At 36.1% G+C, this 24,355-nt stretch overlaps 1 non-coding gene across 1 annotated transcript; it reads right to left on the bottom strand.

Moving 5' to 3' along the window:
* Window positions 1–23,967: 23,967 nt before the first annotated feature.
* Window positions 23,968–24,074, bottom strand: LOC118709781. The gene has a single exon (XR_004985133.1). It is a non-coding gene; the product is annotated as a U6 spliceosomal RNA (small nuclear RNA).
* Window positions 24,075–24,355: the final 281 nt, after the last annotated feature.

The following is a 24,355-nucleotide window of genomic DNA, read 5'->3' on the forward strand; positions in this document are numbered from 1 at the left end:
TATCCATAAGTCACAGGTAAAAGTTGCTCTCAAAACACCAGAGTACTTTTCATTTAATAAATAATAAATTCAGGCTACTTTTTCCCCTCATCTTTATTAGAGCAACTATCATTTCTACCCACTGAGGAAAAAAACTAATAAAAAAATCTATTTACCATCGCAACAAAAAAATTAAGATACCCAGGAATAAACTTAACCGAGGAGGTAAAGGACCTGAACTCAGAAAATTACAGGACATTGAAAAAAAGAGATAGAGGAAGACATAAACAAATGGAAGAATATACTGTGTCCATGGATTGCTAGAATCAACTTCATTAAAATGTCCAAAGCAATCTATAGATTCAATACAATCCTCATTAAAATACCAATGGCATATTTCACAGACCTAGTACAAACTCTCCAAAAATTCATCTGGAATAAAAAAAGACCCAGAATAACCACAGCAATCTTGATAAAGAAGAACAAAATTGGGAGGATCACAATACCATATATCAAGCTATATAACAAAGCCACTATTCTCAAAACTGCCTGGTACTGGCACAAGAACAGACATATAGACCAATGAAACAGAACAGAGAACCCAGAAATGGACCTAAGCCATTACGCTCAATTGATATTTGACAGAGGATGCAAGAGCATACAATGGAGTCAAGACAGACTGTTCAACAAATGGTGTTGAGAAAATTGGACAGATACATGTAAAAAATGAAACTAGCCAACTAACTTACACTATATACAAAAGTGAATATATATATTTTTAGAAAACAAGATCACATGACCCACTGTTCAATTCTTATAACAATTTTCACTCTCAAATAACTTTGAGTTTTCCAATGAGGAAACTGATACTAAGAGATTTTAAGTAATTTTCCCAAGATCCATGGAGTTGCTGAAGCTTGAATTCAGTAACTTTGAACTCTCAACCATATATATATATTTTTTTAAATCCTCACCTGAAGATATTTTTTCCATTGATTTTTTTTTTTTTTTGGAAAGAGGGAGGGAGGTGGAAAGGAAAGAGAGAAGGAAACATCAATGTGAGAGATTTACATCGATTTGTTGCCTCCTGCATGTGCCTTCACCGGGGCTAGGGATCCACCTGCAACCCAGCTATATGCCCTTGATGAGGATTCAAACTGGCACATGGGTCAAAACCCAACTAACTGAGCCACACTGGCCAGGGCTGCTACAAATAACTTTTTATTTTAGTGTGTGTGGGGGGGAAAATTACTTTCCTGATTGTGTTTAATTGGAAAACAAAAACAAAAACACAAAGCAAACAAATAAAAAAACCTTATAAAATTACTTTTATTCTTTTAATTTTATAAAGAAGACTGATTTAAGTGTACTTACAGCTACTGTCCTTTCTTTCAAAGACATGAAGTCAGGTAGCTGTACTCTATGGTAAATTAAGCAACTGTATGGAGACTCAAGTGACTAACCCTTGGCTGGACCTCCCATCTGGTCCTGGGCCACAGTAAATATGCCCCCTGCTGAACTCAGAGAGTCAAAATATTCAGTCTTTGCACATTAGCAGATTCCTGCTTTGTTCACGCAAGTGTGGATTTTGCAAAACACACAATGCAAATATGCATTATATTTTTCAGAGGAATATTTTGTATGTTGGGGATATTTTATCTTCAAATTATGTTAAATTGTACAGTGTTAGGTTATTAGGTAGAACAAATGAAAACTTTCATATACTATGTAAATTAGAAATTTAAAAAAAATAATATAATAAGAATGGCTATCACAATTCCCATAAAAAGAGAATATTCAATGCGAAATAATAAAAGGTGCTATGTTTTGATGCTTAGTTTATAAGGCCACCTGACACTTACTAGCTATGGGATATTGAATCCATTTAACCTCTCTTTGACTTAGTTACTTCTATAAAAAAGACAACAGTAACACCAATATCATACAGTAATTGTGAGGATTAACTTAGATAATATATAAAAAACATGCACAGAGTGCCTGGCTCATAGTAAGACCTCAGTAAATGTTAGCAATTGTTGCATTTTTGAGAATGTGTATTATAGATAGATACTGTTTGTCCTGATTGGGCCATGAGTGATTTCAACCAATAAGAACTTATTGAGTCATTTGTTTATATGAACTATCAATACTCAACCAATTAATCTGAGGTGATAGCTGATGTTGTATAGATATCCTTACAGAGTGAATTACCATGGTGGGTGTTTATAATGCAATTAAAAAGTATATTCCCTCACATGAAGTTCTGTGAATAGGTGATTCTATGATAAGGCTAGGGAAAAAATGAATCAGTATATGAATAATGGGAAAGTAAGATAACTGGAAAAATACAGTTTGTCTCATGTCAGACTTTTGCCTAGAGCCAGGCTAGTTTAGAGTGACCTCTAGCTTTAATAATTTTAGTCTATATTTTGCTGGATAGGCAGACATTTTGAGTTCAAAGATATTTTTGTCTTAGATGATGATAATAATTTATGGGCCTTAAAAATCTTTGCTGAGCTGCCCCAGAAAAATATACTTCCAGTAGTATCTGTAAATGTCAGCAATTTATGAGAAATATATTTGTATTATATATTTCATATAAATATGTTAAATCCTTTAATTAAAAGTAGATTAGAGGTGCCCTGGCTTTTGTGGATCAATTGATTGTAATCCCTAGATTGTGGGCTCAGTCCCTGGTCAAGGAATGTACAGGAGGCAAATCTACATTTCTCAAATCTACATTTCCCAAAGTTATCTTACTTTCCCACTATGCATATACTGATTCATTTTTGAGAAATCTACATTTCTCAAATCTACATTTCTGTCTCTCTCTCTCTCTCTCTCTCTCTCTCTCTCTCTCTCTCTCTCTCTCTCCAATGGAAAAGCATATCCCCAGGTGAGGATTAAAAAAAAAAAAGTATCGATAGATTGGAGGTGATGATACTAAAAAGGACTTCGAAGTTCCATGTTTTGTTAATCGGTGCACAAAATCACTTCAAAATTTCAGACTAAAATTTAAATGCTGCATATTTTATCTGCTATGCACTAACATTTATAAATGATTACTAACTAAAAAATAAATAAATGGATATAGAAGGCAAGAAAGGTTTCTTTCCTATGTCACAAGTGTATTTCAAAAAAAGCTAATTAAGTCTCCCAAAAATTCAGACTTTTAATAGAAAGTATTAAAATTAATAAACATATAGAATTCTTGCTTTATTACACTGCCATGGCTTTGACTGGAATGGTTGCCACATGCAACTTAGAATCTTTTGGTCTTAGTCTGTGTACTGATTTTCCTCTTGTGTTAGAAAGCTGCACCAACATCCAAGTTAGGGATATAACTCCTGCTTACTTGAATACCCCAGAATTAATTTTATATAACTGTGGATTTATGGCTCCTGGTCACATTATAGGGAAGCATCTGGAATGCAGAAGTAAAGTGACTTCTGTGACAAAGTTGAGCAATATACGGGGGTGAGAGTGGGCTGGTCCCTCGGAGGACATCCTTACAGGGCTTGGAATGTATACCACATGCACTACCAGGGTGACTTAGACTTCTTTTCCAAACTCTACTGTTGTTGTGTCTGCTCACATCTTAGCTGTTGCCATCTTTTGGGTGTGGTGTACATATGTTAGTTTGGAGAAAAGAGAAACTAAGAACTAAGAAACCATTCACACCATCTAAGCTAATGCTCCATAAACAACATTGTTCTTGAGAGGAGAGATGAGGACTAAGTTGTATCAAGTGGAATCTACAATGGCGGAAGCACCCTGCTCATCCAATTGTGTGTATCCTTTGGTAGGCAAAACAGAACAATAAAGACCTGTTTTCAATGCTAAGCCAACATTAACACGTAAGGCTCAATAGAGCCATCTTTAAAAGGACTGACACCTGGAGGAAATTTGTGATTCGGTGAATAGAAAAACTGATTCAGGACTCCCCTTACTCTCAGGGAGTTAGCAGCAACATTACCCAGGCTTCTTTAGTAAATCCATACACGCTGGAAAGGGAGAGTGTCCCTTTGCCCTTAGATAGCATTGCAATGTTTCTTAATGTGTATAATTAATTGTATTTTATTGCTTAGTATACACACTACCAAAGTGAGGTGACAAGGATGATCCTACAGTGAAAGACCAAGGAAAGAAAAAATAATCTAACAAATCTGCCTATTTTGTGCTAGGCACGAAGCTAAGTGCTTTTATCTTCTGTTTTAGTGTATCCACAGTGTAAAAGGCCCATTCTATTACTCATAAATCGCTGATGTATTAGCACTTTTGGATCTACTTTTGTTCAGTTTAGAAAACATTTAGTATGGATTAAAAATTATTATTGTACGCAGTAGTGGCTACTACTAATTAAATTTTACAAATGAAGGTGCTGAAGCTAAGAGAGATTGAATAAATTGCTGGAAATTTTATAGCTAGTGTTTGATTCTGAAACTGAATATACCAATTGACAATCACTAGACCATAATAATTAAACTCTGATCCACAGCCTGCAGCAACCAGCCCAGGAAGCCTGCAGTATTGCAGACTCAGGAAGAGTGACTGTCATATTTTCTTCTAAAAGTTTTTTCTTTTACATTTATATCTATGATACATTTTTGAGTTAATTTTGTGTATGTTTAGGAAGGGTTTCAACATTTGTATGTGTGTGTGTGTATACCCAGTTGTCCCAGCAGCATTTGTTGAAAACACTATTTTTCCTCATTGAATTGTCTTAGAACCCTTGTTGAAAATCCATTAACTATAAATATGAGCATTTTTTTTTCCTGGACCCTTAATCTATTCCATTGATCTATATGTCTAACATTGTTCTGGAACCACACTGTGTGATTATTTTATTACTATTTCTTTGTAGTACATTTTGAAATTGGGAAGTGTGTGCAGGAGGCAGCCAATCAATGATTCTCTGTATACAACTAAATATATATATTCATTGATTGGCTGCCTCCTGCATGCCTCACACTGGGGATTGAGCCTGCAACCTAGGCATGTACCCTGACTGGGAATCAAACTGTGACCTCTTAGTTTATAGGTTAATGCTCAACCACTGAGCCACGCTGGTTAGGCATAAGCACAACTAATTATAGAATAAACACCCCTGGGAACAACCTGAAGACTAGCTGAACAGAAATCCTATAACCAAGAACATAAAGAATATATATAATTAGTTGTATTTTAATGTGGTAGTGGGAGGAGGTGAACATAGCATTTATCTACTCTGAAATTTGGGCCCCCTTGAAAGGGAACTTTTTGAGGTTGCTCTTTAAGGTTTGTTTTTGACTCCAGGAAGGCTCTTCCTAACTGTATCTTTCTTTGGTTCTCTCTGGTAAACTTCTGATATATGGTTTAGTTAGTTGCTCTGTGGAGCCAATAGCATATTCTTAATTGCTTACCACCAAAACCCCTATTGTTTTTTATAGTACCCTTAAACCTTAAGTCCCCACTCCTTTATTCCTAGTAAAGTCAGTTCCTTTAAGGACCAATTGGGAACACTTCGTTCTTAAATCCACAAATATATTTACCTGTCTCCTGGTCAAAATCTCTGCACCACTGCCCCAGACTTCAGGGAGGAGATAGTGGCCTGCTTTTCAAATAGCTACTAATATTTACAAGTACCGTATTTTCCAGAGTATAAGACGACCCCCTAATTTTACAGTTAAAACATAGGTTTAGGCCTATATTTCTGTATAAGACTACCCCACACATCAAAGAAAAGACTTACTTTGCCATAAAGATCTGCAGGTAATTTTTGTGCAATTTTGTTCTTTTGCCCCCGATTTTCGGTTGACTTTTTTTCATTTCAAAAGTCGTCTTATACGTCAGAAAATACGGTAGCTTGCCGGGCATGGGCCACACCTCTGGGTCTTCAAAGGCTACCTCTCCTGTCAAGCAGCCTTCGACCTGTGAGTGAACTGGAATAATATTCTTGTTCTGCTAATGTGTGTTGAGTGGAAGAAGAGAGGCTCATACCCCTCTACTGTTTTTACCTGCAATTGGATATTTGAAACATGGATTTAAGGGTGTAGAAATGAAAACTGCTGGTGGCCTGACTCTCCTGGGGAGATACTGTAATCTTTGGCTGGCAATTTGATAGGAAAAAGAGCCTATATTCATGGCTGCTCCGACTCAGAGTGGCTTTTTCCATCAGATTGAGCTGGGAGGTAGAGATGGAGCAGATTGTGGTTCAAATACTATAGACTCTCATTTTTGTTGTTGAGATTTTCTTCAACAAATGTATGCCCTTAGGGAAATTTCTAGGAAGTTTAAGTGGTATTAAAAATAATTCTTTTTTGCAGGGAGTGAAAAAGTTATGGATCTTTTGCTGGGGATTATATCTGTGGAAGCCTTTATGCTGCCTTTGTAGATGTTATCCACCGTTAGTCCTTGTTGATTTTTCTCTTTACATTTTTGGCAGTCCCATTCTCATTGATTGGCTAGTTTTTCAGATGCAATTCTATTTTAAATGCAATGTAAAGTATATTCACTTGGCTTCTCCAAAGATAGTTCATCTAATTGTAAATTGTATCTATAAGAGATTTTTGTAAAAGTTGACAATGTACCTCCATGAAATGAGAATATTAAACATTTAATAATTCAAATGTTATACATTATGTGGTCATTTCTTCTTGAATAATCTAATGTTACAGAGATTAATTGACTTCATTAAAGTTATAACTGAGTAAGATGAAATCATGTTTATTAAAATGTTCTTTAGAGAGTAGAAAAGATTTTAAAACCTAAAATGAAACTGGGGGAACTCCTAAGTTTATAATACTTAAAAAAATACTTAAGGAAATACTTAAAAAAAAAAAAAAATATATATATATATATATATATTTTATTGATTTTTTACAGAGAGGAAGAGAGAGGGATAGAGAGTTAGAAACATTGATGAGAGAGAATCATCAATCAGCTGCCTCCTGCACACCCCCTACTGGGGATGTGCCCGAAACGAAGGTACATACCCTTGATCGGAATCGAACCCGGGACCTTTCAGTCCGCAGGCTGATGCTCTATCCACTGGCAAAACTGGTTTCAGCAAGGAAATACTTCTTATATTGTTGATACACTTCTATGGATCATGAGCCTGCAAAATGATCAGGAAGGAAATTCAAATAGAAAGGAGAAATGACCAAAAAAGTGTTGGAGGAATATATCAGTTAGGTGTTGCTGTGTAACAAAATTTAATGGCTTAAAACAGTACTTATTTATTATTTTTTCATGATTCTGAAAGTCAACTTACCTAGGCTGAGACCTGATAGACAGTTTTGACACTCTTGGGTGAATTCACATTATTGTCTACAGTTGGCTAGGGTTTAGGGTTGACTCTGCTCCATGTATTTCTTATTGTCTTCTTATGACCAGCACCTAGTCCCAAGATGTTCTTCTTAAGATGATAGAAGAGACATAAGAGAGTAATTGGAAACATGCAAGACCTCTTAAGGCCTAAGTTTGAAACTGGATACCACAATGTCTACTTCATTCTTCTGGCCAAAGCAAATCACATTGGGTGTGGAAATGTGTTTTACTTTAAGGGAAGGAACTCAAAACTCATGTAATAGAGAAAGTATAGAATTAGGGTTAATAGTGCAATCAGTCTACCTCAAGCAAGTAGGAAGGGAAGAGTTTCCCCTGCTAAGTTAACTTTGTCAAATGTAAGTTAATAGTTCCATTTTTATTAGACTATAAAAGAGGAGCAACCTCCTGCCAAATATACTAATTCTGTCTTGTTGTAGGAATGTGTGCAATATAGAAAAGTACAGAAGCATGAGATGGAGCTTACCAGCTATCTTACAAGTGAGCAGACTGATCCTTACATATGTGTCCTTTCATAGCAAATGCTTATTTTATACTTTCTTATGTTGCCAATTTTTGTATGGGCAGAGTGAAGATTACTGTGGAAAGCAGATAACTAAGCATTTCTAATTTTTGAGAGGTTTAATCTTTACTTTTCTCAGGAATGTGCCGCATTAGCAGGTTGTTTGTCTTTAAAATGGGGAGGCTCCTAGCGAAGCTGACTATAGTCTCCGCAAATAACTTAAAACTCTGGAACTTTCCCTCTGGAATTATTACATGTGAATGGATTCCTACATTTTACAATGGAAAAGCATGAAATCATAGCCGGTTTGGCTACTGCTATTATTCATTTAGCAGGTTTTATTCTTTTAACAGTTAAACTTCCATTATGTTTTACTATTTGTTACATACCATTTTTATGTGTTTCACAGTTTTATGCATTTTGCAGTTAACTATTTGAAAGGATGTTTGGTATTTGAAAGTAAGAGTAACTTACCATTCTTGTGCTTTTGTCTTTTCTAATGCTATATATAGTTTTTAAAAGGATAACAATGAATTCTGCTATTAAAACAAGTCTAATAATACTACTGTTCTTGCAACCTATAGCAAGTCCTAATGTTTTAAATGTGGGGATGTGTGCTTAGAAATATATATAAATTTGTGCACAGGCAGGGAGGGGGATGTGGGGGGAGAATGTGTCCCTCAACCTGGCCTGCACCCTCTCCAATCCGGTTCTCCTCAGGGGATGTCTGACTGCAGGTTTAGGCCCTATCCCACAGTCAGACATCCCTCGCGCAATCCAGGACCACTGGCTCCTAACCATTTACCTGCCTACTGGCTTGATTGCCACCTAACTGCTCCCCTTCTGGTCTGATAGCCTCCAACTGCTCTTCCCTGCTGGCCTGATCCTCCCTAACCACCTCTGCCTCAGCCCCCACCACTGTGGCTTTGTCTGGAAGGAAGTTGGAGAGTAGGAAGAAGTCTCCCAGTCTAATTAGCATATTACCCTTTTATTAGTATGTGTATGTATGTGTGTGTGTGTGTGTGTGTGTGTGTGTGTGTGTGTATATATATATATATATATATATATATATATATATATATATCATACATACCTGCAAATGTTAGGTGCTGTATCAAACTATGTGAGAAGGAACAGAAAATTCTGGTAATCATTACTTAGATTTTGGAAAAAAACACACATACACATCCAAACAAAAGGCTAAGTTGATAACAATATTCTGTATGCTAAGTGTAGCAGAAAGTAAATACAATTTGAGGAAATTCTTATTTACTTACCTGAAGTTTTATTTGCATTTAAAATTAATGACACTGAGTTTTAAGAGCAGATTGATTCAGGTATTAGAAACTTGTTTACTTGAAGAATAGATGTGTCTATGCATTGTAACAATGATGTTAAAAATTAAAAGAAAGTAAAATGTTTTCTTCTATTAGATTTATTTTTATATGCTAATATATGTAAAGTGACACCAAAGTAATGAAAATATTACACTTTAAAAAATAACAAACATCTTAGAATGCATACTTCAAAATATGTGTTGCCCATCAGTCCATCAAAGAAAGAAATCAAATCTTTTCTGAAATATATTGTTATGAGAAAATAATTTGTGAAAAGAAAATCATTCTAATTTTCTATCTCACCCTTAAATATTACTCAGCCTGTTTTTTCACTTTATTCTTCAGTGTTTACTTGAGTTGTAAAAACCTTAATTTTGTTAATGGTAAATACATTCACATAATTTTCAGACCCAGAAGTTACCAAAAATTTCTTTCATAGATATTCTTTTAGACGTATTTTAGCAAATACAAATACAAATGCACCTTTCTTGTATTTTTCAACATAATAGTAATATACTAATGAGCAATTTCTCCAATTTACTTTGTTTTATCAGGAAAATCTAATATCCATACATGGTTTCCACAATTTTTCTCCATAGCTGTAGAGTACTCAAGTGTGTAAAATGGTCCCCATTAATGGGCAGGTAGTAATGAATAATGTTGTATTCAAATGACATGATTATTTTTAAAACCAAATACACTTTCAAGGAACAAGAATTCTCAGCACTGTGGGTATTAAGAAGAATGTATAACATATTCTGAAATGAGCTAAAATATTATGAAAAATATAACATTACAAAGCTATGTATTAATAATAATTTAGATAATATATCTAGCATGTGTTTTAAAAATAATTATCCTAATTTTACATTATATCTTTTCTTTTCCATGTGTCCTATCCCTAAATAAAACATACTTTTGTTTTCTTTCTTTCTTTCTTTCTTTTTTTTTTTTTAAATTTGTGGTTATTCATTTGGAATATTGTTTTCTTCTTCTTTTTTTTATTGATTTTTTACAGAGAGGAAATGAGAGTGATAGCGAGTTAGAAACATCGATGAGAGAGAGACATCAATCAGCTGCCTCCTGCACACCCCCTACTGGGGATGTGCCCGCAACTAAGGCACGTGCCCCTGACTGGAATCGAACCGGGGACCTTTCAGTCCCCAGGCCGAAGCTCTATCCACTGAGCCAAACCGGTTTTGGCTCTTTCTTTCTTTCTGCTTTTCTTGGGGAATACAAATTATTTCTACCTTATTACAAGATATACTTTTAAAAAAAATTTTATTTTATAGTCTATGAAGTGCTAAAGGAACCTGAAGTGGGTTTAGTTATGTTGTCTTTTTTCCATTTTATTGGGGGAGAGGGGAACCTCTCTAAGATTTAGAGAGAATGAATAATTTGTTCATGTCACAGAGCTAGAAATTGACAGTGTCAAGATTAGAATTCTCTTCATAAACTAAAATGAATTAGTGCTGTGTGTGTTATGTTTTTCATAAGAATAACTAGAGAATGTGGCTGATAGAATGAATATAATATTTAGATGAACACAGAATCTAGTAAGATATCATCAGAATTAAACAAAACATGATAATGATCCAGAATCCAGTTAGAGAACAGTAAGATTTTAATCTAATCAATTGTGGAAGTAATTAGCAACATGAATGAGAATTTCAACCCAATAACTTCAGCCTATATGAGATAGTATGTTCTTCCCCTAAATTAAATGATTTAACCCTAGCACAATTTTAAATTAAAAATACAGATAATGAAATAAATTAAACCTGTAACTTTAGTACTTTTTGTATTAAGTACAAGATAATCTGTGTCATGTAAAGTATTTGGTGACTTTAAGAGAATCTGATATTTGTGATATTAAGTTTAAAGTATAAGAGAATGAATGTTTTTAAAAGTAATAGTGGAATAAAAACTAATATACTTAAAAATTTACCTAATATAAATAAAAGTTTAAAAAGTATTACCTAAGTAGTTTTGAAAGTTTTGACTTATTAGAATTGTAAATTTGTTCTTTCTGATGCATTATAAAAACATGTCGTGATGTAAGTATATTTTTCACTCATTGTCCTCAGAACTTATTAGGCAATTTCAGTCCAGAAAATTTTATGGAGAATCTTCTTGAATTACTTTACGAATAAATTTTTCCTGTTGTTTTTATTCTCTCTTTCTTGGCCTCTTATTTTCGACTACTGAATCTTTTTCTATTTGTCACTTATTTTTACTCTTTCCCCCCTCTATTTTCTATTCTCTTTTTTTATTTACTTTTTGGAAACTTTTCTCTACTTCCCTCTCCAACTTCTCTCTTAGTTCTTCAGTTCTGCTATCATAATTTTAATTTCCAAGAATTCCTTTTTTTAAATTTTGTGTATTTAAAGAAACATCATGTTCTTGTTTCACAAATGCCAACTCTTCTCTTAGCTCTCTGAGAACTTTAATGAAAGAATTTGGTTAGCTCATAGTCTTTATTTTCTTCAAGTCACTTATTTCTGTTTGAGCTTCTATCTTGCACTTTAGAGACCTTCTACAGTGCCTATGCATTTTGGCTGTAGGCAAAGTCTGTTTGCTATTAGTATTAGAATAAAAGGTATTCCAGGACTGCTTGGAAGCTTTGTACAAATTCTCCAGAGAAGATTCTCCTGAACTCTTGTCTGGAGCAGAATCCTCATTGTCAACAACTAGGGTGCCTTGTGTCTGGTGTGCTCTGACCTGATAGAATTTTTCAGAGAAGAAACTTTCAGTTTTATGTGTAGGAGAGCTATGAAATAGATCTGGTGATTGAATTGCTTCTTATATCTTCAGCAAATATTTCTGGTTTTAGTTTTACCTCTACCCTTTCATCCATCTAGATGCATGAAGTCCAAGTATTTTATGGACTATGTTTTGCTTCTAAGATCTACTTTCTTGGGTCTCTTAAGGCAGCTGTGTCTCATCTATCTCTTTCTTGCTTTTGCCATAGACTCCTCTTGCAGTCTCTTGGTCCTTGTGGATTTTTGCATTGTTGTTTTATTACTTTACTATCATTTTAGTGATGTTTTATGAGTGAGTATGAGTTTATCCATCATATTTAATGGGAAGTTTTGCAGTAGTTTTCAGACATGATCATATTTCTGAATAAAAAGATTTTCTATCTAGTCTTAATAATGAACATTTACTTCCTTAACAACACTACTTATTATTCTGTATATTCTCAACACTATTTGTACATTTGGCAGTAGCCCATATATTTGTAGACATGCACAATGTGTTAGACTTATGTGAGTAGTTATATCAACATGGCTGATGGCAGACACATTTAATATTATCGTCAGTCATTTGAATGATGGCCAAGTATATGAAGTGCACATGCATTAAATTTGCTGATAGCATGGGCCACTGGTTACTTGGGAAATAGTGTTATAAAGTAGAAACAAACATTAACTAGTTGAACAAAGAGGCAAAGGACAGAGGATCATAAAAGGAAAAATTAAATCCATATTTATTCATTAGTGAGCATTGGCTATGCTTGAAAATGGAAGGAAAATATTGTTAGTAATGACAAACTAAACATGAATCAGCAATATATAAACTTTTAAATATATTTTTATATAATAAGGCAAGTTGCTGGTTTTTGTCAGCAAGAAAACAATCTAATAAAAAAAAACCTCATTAATCCTTCTAAACTCAACATTAGTCAGGCTTTTATTGCATTTTTGTTTAGGGGACCACAATTTTAGCAAGATGTGGGGATCTTGGAAAGACTTCAGAAGAAAGCAGTGAAAAGAATTAAATCATCCGGAATTACAGTTGGAGAGGACAGCATAAAAGAATCCCAGTCATTTCATCTGGTGAGGACAAGGCCAAGAAGGAATAGGACAACAGTGTTTATATATACACAAAATATTAAGTTTTAGGGAGGCAAAGCACTATATTCCCTCTTCTCTTTTCCCTCCTCGCCACTTACATTACAGATTAGAGTAGAAGGACATTCTTAGCCTATAATTTTCTTACTTTGTCTTGAAGTAAGAGGTGCATAGTCCTATGAGGACAAGGAGTGTGCAATGAGTTATTAACTGGGTAGGGGCAGCAGGAGACATAGGGAGCCATCCGATGGGAAGAATACTGAACATGAAGTTGAGAGGCTGAGGTTGATTTCTTTGTCTGGCATGAACTACTTGCATGATCTTTAGTGAACCACTTAATATCCTAATGATCTCCCCTCCCCCTCTTCAAGGCAAGAAAACAGCCCTGAACCCCATTTTGTAAAGCGTCATTGTGATAGGGAAATGTAGATGATAGCAAGGGAATTTCATATCTGCCACCTGATGGAAATGGAGAAATCCACCCCCATACCCCCCCCTTTTTTTTCCAGGCAGGCTTTGAATAGGAATCCAAACTCAGAGGAGACTTTGCCAATCCAGGCTGAATGACAGGGCAATTAAGAACAGAGGTTCTGAGAGCATTATACTACTTCAGGTCTATATCCTGGCTTAGCTTCTTCCTGGATGGGTATCTCTAGTCAAGTTATTTTAACAGTGGTTGGCAAACTCATTAGTCAACAGAGCTAAGTATCAACAGTACAACCATTGAAATTTCTTTTGAGAGCCACATTTTTCTAAACTTAAACTTCTTCTAACACCACTTCTTCAAAGTAGCCTCGCCCAGCCTGTGGTATTTTGTGGAAGAGCCACACTCAAGGGGCCAAAGAGCAGCAGCCACATCATGTGGCTCATGAGCTGCAGTTTGCAGGCTACGGTTTTAGTACTCCACATTTTATATTCCTCTTTAAAAGGAGGATCGTAAGAATAATACTGCAGCTATGGTAGAAGTAAGTGAACTAAAAATTATAATGTAAATTGACCCTTGAACAGCATGGGGTGGTGGGGGGGGGTGTCAGGGGTGCTAATCCTCGGGCAGTTGAAAATCCACATATAACTTTTGAGTCCTCAAAAACGTAATTACAGTCAGCCCTTGCATTTATGGATGCCACCAGCTGGATTAAAACCAACACTTTTCATCTGTGGTTGGGAAATTGCAGTTGGGAATGTTTTCCATTCTTCAGTTTGTTGAACCTGCGGATGTGAAAACTAAGGCTATGGCCTCTGTATTGGAAAACAACAAGCACCTCTCTTAAAAGTGGACCCAGTAAATTCAAACCCTGTTGTTCAAGGGTCAACTGTGCTGAAAACAGGAACTACAGCATAGTAAGTGCTCAGCCAACATTTTAATTCCATTCTGATCTGTGGAACTTGCTCGTTTTAACATCAGAAACCTCTATTTATGCCTCTGTAGTAGTACTAAGTAGTATTTTCACCTGTATTAGAGCCTTATCCTTTCCAGCAGATTTTAAGGAAGTTCCTGGAGGGCGGGATTTATTTTAATTTGGTTTTGATTCCCTAAATACTTAGGCCTGCCTCACCGTAGTTGCTTCAAAGTATTTATTTGTTGAATAGAATTGAAATGTTAAAAGTGTGTGTAAAGAGCATTGTGTATAATGAAATTAATTTCTATATGTCCTGTGTGAAATTCTGCGTCCTTACATTATACTGTTTTATAGGAGCACTGCCCTAGAAAGAGACTGAGTTTTGGCATTAGATAGATAGGTATGAGTTCAATTCTCATTCTCCCACTGATTGACTTTTTGGGAGCAATTTTACTTTCCTGAACTTCAGTTTTACAACTCAGGAAATAAACACTTTGCAGGGCTGTTGTGAGGATTAGAGGTAATATTTTTAAAGCACCAGGCACAATAGCAATGACAATACATGGGTAGCAACAGTGTTTTTTTTTGTTGTAATTTTTTGATAACTATCTTGGCCATCCCTGCTCTTTGAGAGGCAAATCTTCGCTCCTTGTGATGTTGGTAAAATTACTGTTTCAGATAATCTCTGTCATCCATCACCCCTCAGAATCCCACTACCTCCCTTGGCAGCCGTAGGCTCTACTTTCTAAGGAGTTCTGTCTAAAATTCCTCAGTGACATTCCTTTTTTGGACCCAGGGTCTAAGAAGACAGGCAAGGGATGCCCTCATGTTGGAAGGAGCAGGTGTGGGCTGGTTGCTGCCATGGAAATCTACAGCTGTGCGCCTTACCTGAGGCACAGCCCCCTGATTTGAAAGCACATAGAGTAGAGGGCTTATAGCAGCACAGGTGGGAGCCCTGAATTACCAATGCAAATAGGGCTAAATGGGAGACCCGGGTTTACGGAGGTTGAAGTTGGAGAGTGGTTAAAGGTCCAGGTATTCGGAACCACTTTGCTTGCAGCCCCATGACTAAATCACGCAGTTTCAAACCTCCATGCTGTATAATGATCCTCCCATTGCCTGAAATTCATTCCCTGACCTTTGGCCCCGATCAATTTCTCAATCATTTTTTGTTTCACTCGATGAGGCTCTTTTCTACTGTACCTCACTAAAAATAGACAAATCTCACTTTGGGGTTCCTCTTCAAATAAGTACATATTTTTATGATAATTACTATGGTAGTTTTTACTTTAAGAGTTTGTTTCTTTTCACCAAGTTGTAAGTTCCTTAAGGATAGAAAAGGATATTCTTCACCTTTGTATCCCTGATGCTTAGCACTGAGTCTGGCACATAGGATATATTCAGCAAACATTTGTTAACTGACTGTATGAAGGGCCCAGAAGTTGGCAATTCAAGCCCTGAGGTGCCCATCGCTTTCCTCTGTACACCAGGTAGTGGCAGCCTTGATGACTCACTTTTCTTATTTCTAAAAGTTGAGGCAACTATGCTTTTCCTGTTTTCAAACGGGTTTACAAAGGACTGTACAAGTGCTGCTGAAAGGGATTTCACTGGCTGCGTGAAAGCATTCCCCAATGCTGAGTACGACCCTCATAAGATGGCCGCGGAGTCCCTTTACCTTATTTTGCAGTCCTTGCTGTTTCTGTAACAGTCATTTTACTTTATGATGACATCAAGTTTAATAGGGGAAGAAAATAGGTAGTTTTGGTGATGAGTTCATTCATATATGAAGAATTTGAGGTAGCCATTAATTATGGTATAAGTAATTATGGCTTTAAATTTTTTTAATTAAATTTTTTTTTAGTCATTTGGTTTTTCAAGTTACTTTCATTCTCTGTTGTTTTAAGTTATGTAATTTGTGGAACCACCGTCTTGCCTCAATTTAGGATAGTTTTTTATATTGTTTAAAGTATTACAAATAGTAGTATATATTTCTCCTTCTCTCTCTCCCCCAACACCCTCCCGCATTGAGCTTCCCCCAGCCTCCCCTACCCCCCAGCACGTACCTGCACCCCCCCCCCCCCAGTGTCTTGCGTCCATTGGTTATGCTTATATACATGCATACAAGTCCTTTGGTTGTTCTCTTACCTCCCCCCAACCCTCCCCAGCCTTCCCGCTGTAATTTGGCACGATGCTTCTCTGCCTCTGAATCTATTTACCGGTATCTTTTTGTTCATCAGGTTATAATGTTCTTTATTTTCCATAAATGAGTGAGATCATGTGGTATTTTTTCTTTCACTGACTGGTTTACTTCACTTAGCACAATGCTCTTCAGTTCCATCCATGCTGCTGCAAATGGTAAGAATTCCCTCTTTTATACTGCAGCATAGTACTCCGTTGTGTAGATGTACCATAGTTTTCTAATCCACTCATCTGCTGATGGGCATTTAGGCTTTTTCCAAATCTTAGCTATTATAAATTGTGTTGCTATGAACATAAGGGTGCATATATCATTTCTGATTGGTGTGTTTGTTTCTTATGATATATTTCTAGAAGAGATATTACTGGGTCAAATGGCAGTTTCATTTTTAAATTTTTGATGAAACACCATACTGTTTTCCATAATGGCTGCACCAGTCTGTATTCCCACCAGCTGTGAAGGAGGGTTTCTTTTTCTCCGCCTCCTCTCCAGCACTTGTCATTTGTTGATTTGTTGATGATAGCCATTCTGACAGGTGTGAGGTGTACCTCATTGTTGTTTTGATTTGCATCTCTCAGATGATTAGTGACTTTAAGCATGTTTTCATATGTCTCTTGGCTTTCTGTATGTCTATTTATGTCCTTTGCCCATTTATTTTTATTGGATTTTTATCTTCCTTTTGTTAAGTTGTATGAGTTCTCTGTAAATGTTGGATATTAAATCTTTATCGGAGATAACATTGGCAAATATGTTCTCCCATGCAGTGGGCTTTCTTGTTGTTTTGTTGATAGTTTCTTTTGCTATGCAGAAACTTTATTTTGATGTTGTCCCATTTGTTTATTTTCTCCTTAGTCTCTCTTGCCCTAGGATCTGTGTCTGTAAAGATATTGCTACAACATATGTCTGCAATTTTGCTGCCTATGGAATCTTGTAGGATATTTATGGTTTCCCATCTTGCATTCAAGTCCTTTAGTCATTAGCATATTGTGCTTTTATTATTATAGATAGCTTATCCATACATATATAAAAGGCTAAATGTCCATCTGACTGGTATCTATGATGCGTACTGACCACCGGGGCAGACAACAATAGAGCTGCCTTAACACACACTGACCATTTAAAAATAAATGGCATCCTGACTGGTTTGGCTCAGTGGAGAGAGCATCGACCTGCGGACTCAAGGGTCCCAGGTTCGATTCCAGTCAAGGGCATGTATCTTGGTTGGGGGCACATCCCCAGTGGGCAGTGTGCAGGAGGAAGCTAATTGATGTTACTCTCTCATTGATGTTTCTAACTCTCTATCCTTCTCCTTTCCTCTCTGTAAAAAATCAATAAAATATATTTTTTTAAAAATGGCACCATAGATCTGGCATCAATAAACCGACACTCTGCTTCCCCCAAGTGGGACACAGGCTCCGCCACCACCCTAGAACAACATCCCACCAAGACTCCATAGCACAAAATGTGGGCCACAATCCAGCCCAGCCCAGAAATGGTCACCGTGGGTACCAAGTAATGACATCACATAGCAACACCTGGCTTCCTCTCTGTAGCAACTAGCCTTCTTGGAGTTTTTTCAGCCAGGAACATGACTTGCTTTATACCCAGGTGCAAACATTTATACTTTAATCAAATGTCTGTGAAGCATTTTTCCATGCCATTTGACACTCACAGAAATCCTGGAGTAGGTAGATAGGAGACTCAGTAGAATCCTATTTTCTTTTCATTAGCCAGACAACAGAGATTTAGAAAGTTTATAAACTTGGCCCAACTGAAAAGAACTAAGAAATGGTGGAACTTGAAAATCACTTCAGGTTTTCTCACTGTGCAGAGTATAGTCAAATACTGCTACAATTAAATATTTTGCCCTTTGTTCTTCCTGCATGATCTATAATAATAACCTGCTTTGTGTTGATATTTACTGCTATGTTGCTAACAATTACCTGAAAGAGAAGTTGGGGTTTTCACTGGACTGAAAAAAGTTTAGCTAAATTAGAAAGCAGGTCTAATTAAGCAAGTTTAATATATATATAAAAGGCTAAGTTGACTCATGCATGTGCAATGCATATAAAGCTCTCACTGGTGCCAATCGTACATGTGTTTTGATCTGTCATCAATCATGAATTTGGTTGACATTTCTATTATAGAGAAAGGGCAAATAGCAATATTAAAATATTTCTTCTAATCAATTCCTTTCAATCTGCATGAATCCGTGTATCAGGACATTAGTAAATATATAAGATATAATAAAAATTAGCGATAGTATGTATTACTTATTAAAAGTTGAATATTATTTTTAGAAAGCCTGTTACTAGAAACTTACCAATAAATAGTTCTTCAAAATACTGGTAACTGCTATCACATCCTTAAGTTTCTACATGGGCTTAGTAAAAATGGACTTAACTAAGAGTTTTCTAAGAATTATTTCACAAAATTGTAATGCATGCTTAATTTGCATATCTATATAATAAAAGCCTAAGCAATCAGTGTGGCAGAACAATTAGAACAACCAGTCACTATGATGTGCAATGACCACCAGGGGGCAGATGCTCAATGCAGAAAGAGCAACACTCAGCCAGAAGCCAGGCTTACAGCTGGTGAGTGCAGCAGCGGTGGTAGGATCCTCTCCTGCCTTCACTGCAGCACTAAGGAGCAGCGAGCAGGTGAGTGGTAAGGAATGAGAGGGCACAGGTCAGGCTGAGGGACCACCCCCTCCACCCCAAGTGCACAAATTTTGTGCACCGGGCCTCTAGCAATATATAATTCTTGTCCCACAGACCTTGACAGAAGCTTTATCTCACTGATATTACTCAGTGTTTTTTCCTCAGTTGAAAGGAAGAGGAGGATACCAGTTATAGCATCCCAAGAAATAGCAATAGTTTTATATGGACTGTTTGACACTTACAATCACACCCTATGTATAGTAATAGTTTTGTATGGGCTGTGTACTTGAAAATGGCACCAGTCATTCAAATTTCATATGTAGGGAGAAATGTTTGTCAAATGAAATAGGGTTAAATTACTAGGATTAAAGGAAGAAAAATATTTCTAATATTCTGTGAAAGTACAGCTAGTTCATAATATAAAAATTAAAATGAATTTTTGTGTAGAGTTAAAATGGTGCTTAAGTAGTAAATTGGACTCATTTCCATTTAGCAATTCAGGAAAATCTGGTAACACTCTGAGTGATGTGTGCAGCAATTCCTTGAAAATTGTAATCTCTGGAAAAATACCAGTTGAAATGATGTGTCTCCTCAACATAAATTATGTTGACTAAATGGTCAACATAAATTGGCTGTGGACCATAAGGTTCTGAAGCCAGCCAAGCCCGTGTTGATGTGAGAGTGATTATTTGGGGACATTCCATTGAGCTTTGAAGGTTGGAGAGTGATGGTAGCATGAATCTGAATAAAGTTTCTACATCTTGGTATAAACTCTTTTGTTTGTTTCCTTGCTTAGAAAACTTGAATCAATTTATCATAGAAGCATACTGGCTTAGGAATAGCCATCTGGTTCTCCAGACAAAGACTTTGTTCCTTTTAAAAATCATTTAGCCCTGGCCTATGAGTTCACTAGTTAGAGCATCAGCAAGGAAAGGTCTCAGATTCACTTTACAGTCAAAGTTAAGTGCCTGGGTTGCAAGTTCGATCCCTATGTGGGAGGCAACCAATCAATATGTCTCTCTCACACTGATGTTTCTCTCTCTTTGTCCTCCTCTCCCTTTCCTTCCCTTCTATTCTCTAAAAATCAGTGGGGAAAAAATGCCCTTGGGTGAGATTGAACAACAACAAAAATTATTTAAACTCTAAGGGATGTAGTTTCTTCATTTGTAAAACAAGAGCCTCAAATTAGTTGACTTTAACTTCCTTCCAGGTCTGTGATTTTGGACTTTTGAGATTTGTATCAAATTAGAACACTATACTGAAATGATACTTACTAATGATACTTTCTGTATTATTCTAGTACAATAGACTTCTGTATTTTTAAATTTATTTTAGAACTTAATTGCTGACACATTTGTTTTTAAAGGTGACAACAGAATATTTTTAAAGTGACTCTAGGATGCACCTGAATATACTCCCCGCACACCCCCTGCCAAGAGCCTCTTCCACTCTTCCATTTCTCCATGAATCTGTAGGGCAGAAAAGTGCCTCTTGAGCTGCAAGGGATTCCCTTTTGAAATCAGAAGCAGTAGTAAGTCTTTAGTGGAAAGACTTACTGTCGGTTTGGAAATAGTAGGATAAATAGAAGCAAATGCTGAAATAACTCCAGATGAAAGGAGAGGAAGACTCAAAGACACACACACACACACACACACACACACACACACACACACACCACAACTTACAAAATAATAAAAAGGGAAAATTTTACTCTTTCATTTTCCCCAAGATAGACACACATAAGTTTAGCTTTCTGAAAAGGGAGGACTCCAGACAACTTATGACTTCTCAGAGGGAAAGGGGGAAAACTGGTTTCATTGAGTGACACCAGCAAATACAGTAAGCTCCTGGCATCTGCTCTGAGAGTCAGTACTCACTGTACTGTCTTTATTTTGCATATCACTTTGTCTGTGGAAAGGACTCTCAAGACTCAAATGGTAAGCAAGATTCATTCTGCCAAAGAGTCTTTATTGTTTCTCTCCTTCCAGTCTCCTGGGACAGGCTAGAGTAACCAGAGCTATTATTCAAATGGATAAAATTCTCAAATATAATGAAGAGGAAACATTTGAGGATCTTCATATATTTAATGGAAACAGTACGACAAGCACTGCCAAACTCAACAAATGGAAACTCTAACACTGAGTAAATATAGATTACATAGAGAAATAAAGAGAAATAAAGAAAAATTTATAACAGGCATAATTAACATTTCAGATTTGTATAGATATTGCATCCATAAAAGACAAATAGTTGCCTAAAGGAAGGGAAAACCTGATAGAGCTCTTGCAAATCAAAAGTCATAACCCATACAAAACATTTCAATTAATAGGTTAAATAAGGGACATTGCAGAGCTGAAAGCCAACTCATTATACTGTATTGTAAAATGAAGTGTGTAGGTCACACAGACAGCAATACAAAAAAAAGGGTTTATTTCAAAGTGCATTCACTTTCTATTGCTGCAAAAACAAATACCACAAATTTCATAGCTTTAAACAACCCATATTTATTATCATACAGTCCTGGAGGTCAGAATCCCAAAATCAAGGTGTCACCAGGGCTGCATTCCTCCTGGGGACTCTAAATAGATACTTACCCAGCTTCCGGAGGACACCTGCATTCCTTAGCTTTCAGCCCCTTCTTATCTCTGCAAAGCCCTTTGTCTCTGACCTCTCCTTCTTTTGTCACTTCTTTGACTCTGATACTCCTGCCTCCTTCTTTCAAGAACCCTTATGATTACATTAGGCCCACCCAGATAATCCAGGATCATCTTCCATCTCAGGACTCCTAACTTAATAGTACCTGTTAAGTCCCCCTTTCCATGTAAGGCCACATATTTTCACTTTTTGGGTAGTAACTGTGCGGGCCTCTTTGTGGGGAGGTGCTTTATTCCGCATACTACAGAAAATAAGAGAAAAACGTTACAAGGACTAATAAACCTTGAATCCTCATACATGTATTCACGTAAGAGCCATGCTCCAGGAAAGTAAGGAGAGAACAGATGAGAGAAAATGATCAGCTAAATGAGAGGAGAAATTTTTCTAGACCTGAAGAAAGTGGTATGTTTTTAGTTGAAGGGACCATGCAAAATGCATAAAGAGTCTTAACACTGGACACTAGTGAAATGTCAGAAATCCAAGGATGAAGAAAATGTCTAAAAGCCTTCAGGGACGGCAGCTTAAAATCAAATGAGTGAAAATCAGATTGTCATTGGGCTTTTAGTAAGCATTCACTGGGTACAGTAAACAACAAAATAGGGGCTTTAACATTTTTAGACAAAATCATTTTAAATGTACAATTCTATCCCCAGTGAAGTAGCATTCATGAGTGAAAACTAATGATATTTTTGGACATGCCAAGGCTAGAACTTTTTCCAGCCACAGATCCCATTTGGAAGAATTGCTTGAGGCCATATTCTAGTAAAAACAAAAGGAAATAAAAGAAAGAGGAAAACAAGGAATGTTACACCAGTAACACTGGAGAGCAAAGGTACCAGTGAAACTAATAAAGTCTAAATAATTGGTGCATATGTTAAAAAAATGACAATCTGAAATTTAAACTAGAGATGATTCTAATGTCAATGCTGGCAGAGCTGGTATGGTAGGTTAGAAAGAAAGTAAAAGCAAGTGTGTGTGTGTGGTGTTTTCCTGGGCATGAAAAAAATCTTAAGATAGTTTATTTTTGCATTTTATTGATTAAAATTTTAAAAATTAAATTAAAAGGTTGGATTAATATTGTGTTAGTATATTTTGAAACAGATATTCTCATATGCTGTTGGAAAGAGACCTATTTTCTTTAGTTTTTTTTAGAGAGCAATTTGGTAGTTTCAGATTTTAAAGTAAATATATACTTTGGCCTAGCAATTTTATCTTTAAGAATTGATTCTCTAGAAGTATTTTTATAACTGCAGAAATGTTTTTAAGAATATGTACATTGTATTGTTCAAATTGTAAAAATTGTAAAATAATCTAAACTCATATAGACAATTAGAATAATTATGGATAACTATTCCCTGGTTTAAAAAAAATCAAGTCATTTCAAATGTTTGTAGTGCGGGTTTGGTGGTAATAAACTCTTTTTGCCTTTTATTGTCTGCAAAGCTCTTTATTTCAGAGCCTTGCTTTTCATTACTTTGTATACAGTAGGTCCTTGGGTTATGTCAGAGATCCATTCCTAAGGTGTGAGGTAACATGATTTTATTTTCACTGTAAGTTGGAACCCACCTACGTAAGCACCTACATGGAGCACATACACAGTAGGAATGAAGTGAAACAGTAAAAAAAAAAAAAAAAAATTAAGGAAAGATAACAATTTCTGATCTTTACTCGTGGTAAATAAGTAATAAAAAACATAAAGCACATATGTACATATGTTGAAATGACGGAATTTTTTAAATATCCTGTTTCCCCGAAAATAAGACAGTGTCTTATATTAATTTTTGCTCCCAAAGATGCGCTAGATCTTATTTTCGGAGGATGTCTTATTTTCAGGGAAACACGGTTTAAATACTGTAAATGGGAGATGGCGTCATAACCACAAAATGATGTACATTGAGTTCGACGTAACCCGAGGACTGCCTGTACTTCATGTCACTCCCTTCTGTCTTGAAGTGTTTTATTGAGAAACCAGCTGACAGTCTAATGGAAACTCCCTTGTAGGCAACTTTCTATCTCTTGCAGCCTTTAAGATTCTTTTCTTGTCTTCAATGTTTGCCATTTTAATTATGATGTGTCTAGGTGTGGATCTTTTTGGGTTCATCTTGATTGGGACTAAAAATATGGAATAATTCACAAAGTTGTGTGTCATCCTTGTGCAGGGGCCATGCTAATCTTCTCTGTATCATTCCAATTTTAGTATATGTGCTGCAGAAGTGAGCACTTTATTTTTTAAAAATATTTTTAATTGACTTTTTAGAGAGAGGGGGAAGGAAAGGCATAAAAACATCTGTGAAATAAATATCAATTGGCTGCCTCCTCTATGCCCCCTACTGGGGGTCAAACTCACAACCCGAGCATGTGCCCAACCAGAAATAGAACCATTAACCTCTTGGTTCATGAGTTGACCCTCAACCTCTGGGCCACGCCTGTTGGGCCACTCTATGTCTCTTGATTAAAGCATTTAATCCATTCACATTTAAAGTAATTATTGATAGATATGTA

Source organism: Pipistrellus kuhlii, unplaced genomic scaffold (assembly GCF_014108245.1).
Source record: "Pipistrellus kuhlii isolate mPipKuh1 unplaced genomic scaffold, mPipKuh1.p scaffold_m20_p_1, whole genome shotgun sequence".
Taxonomy (NCBI): domain Eukaryota; kingdom Metazoa; phylum Chordata; class Mammalia; order Chiroptera; family Vespertilionidae; genus Pipistrellus; species Pipistrellus kuhlii.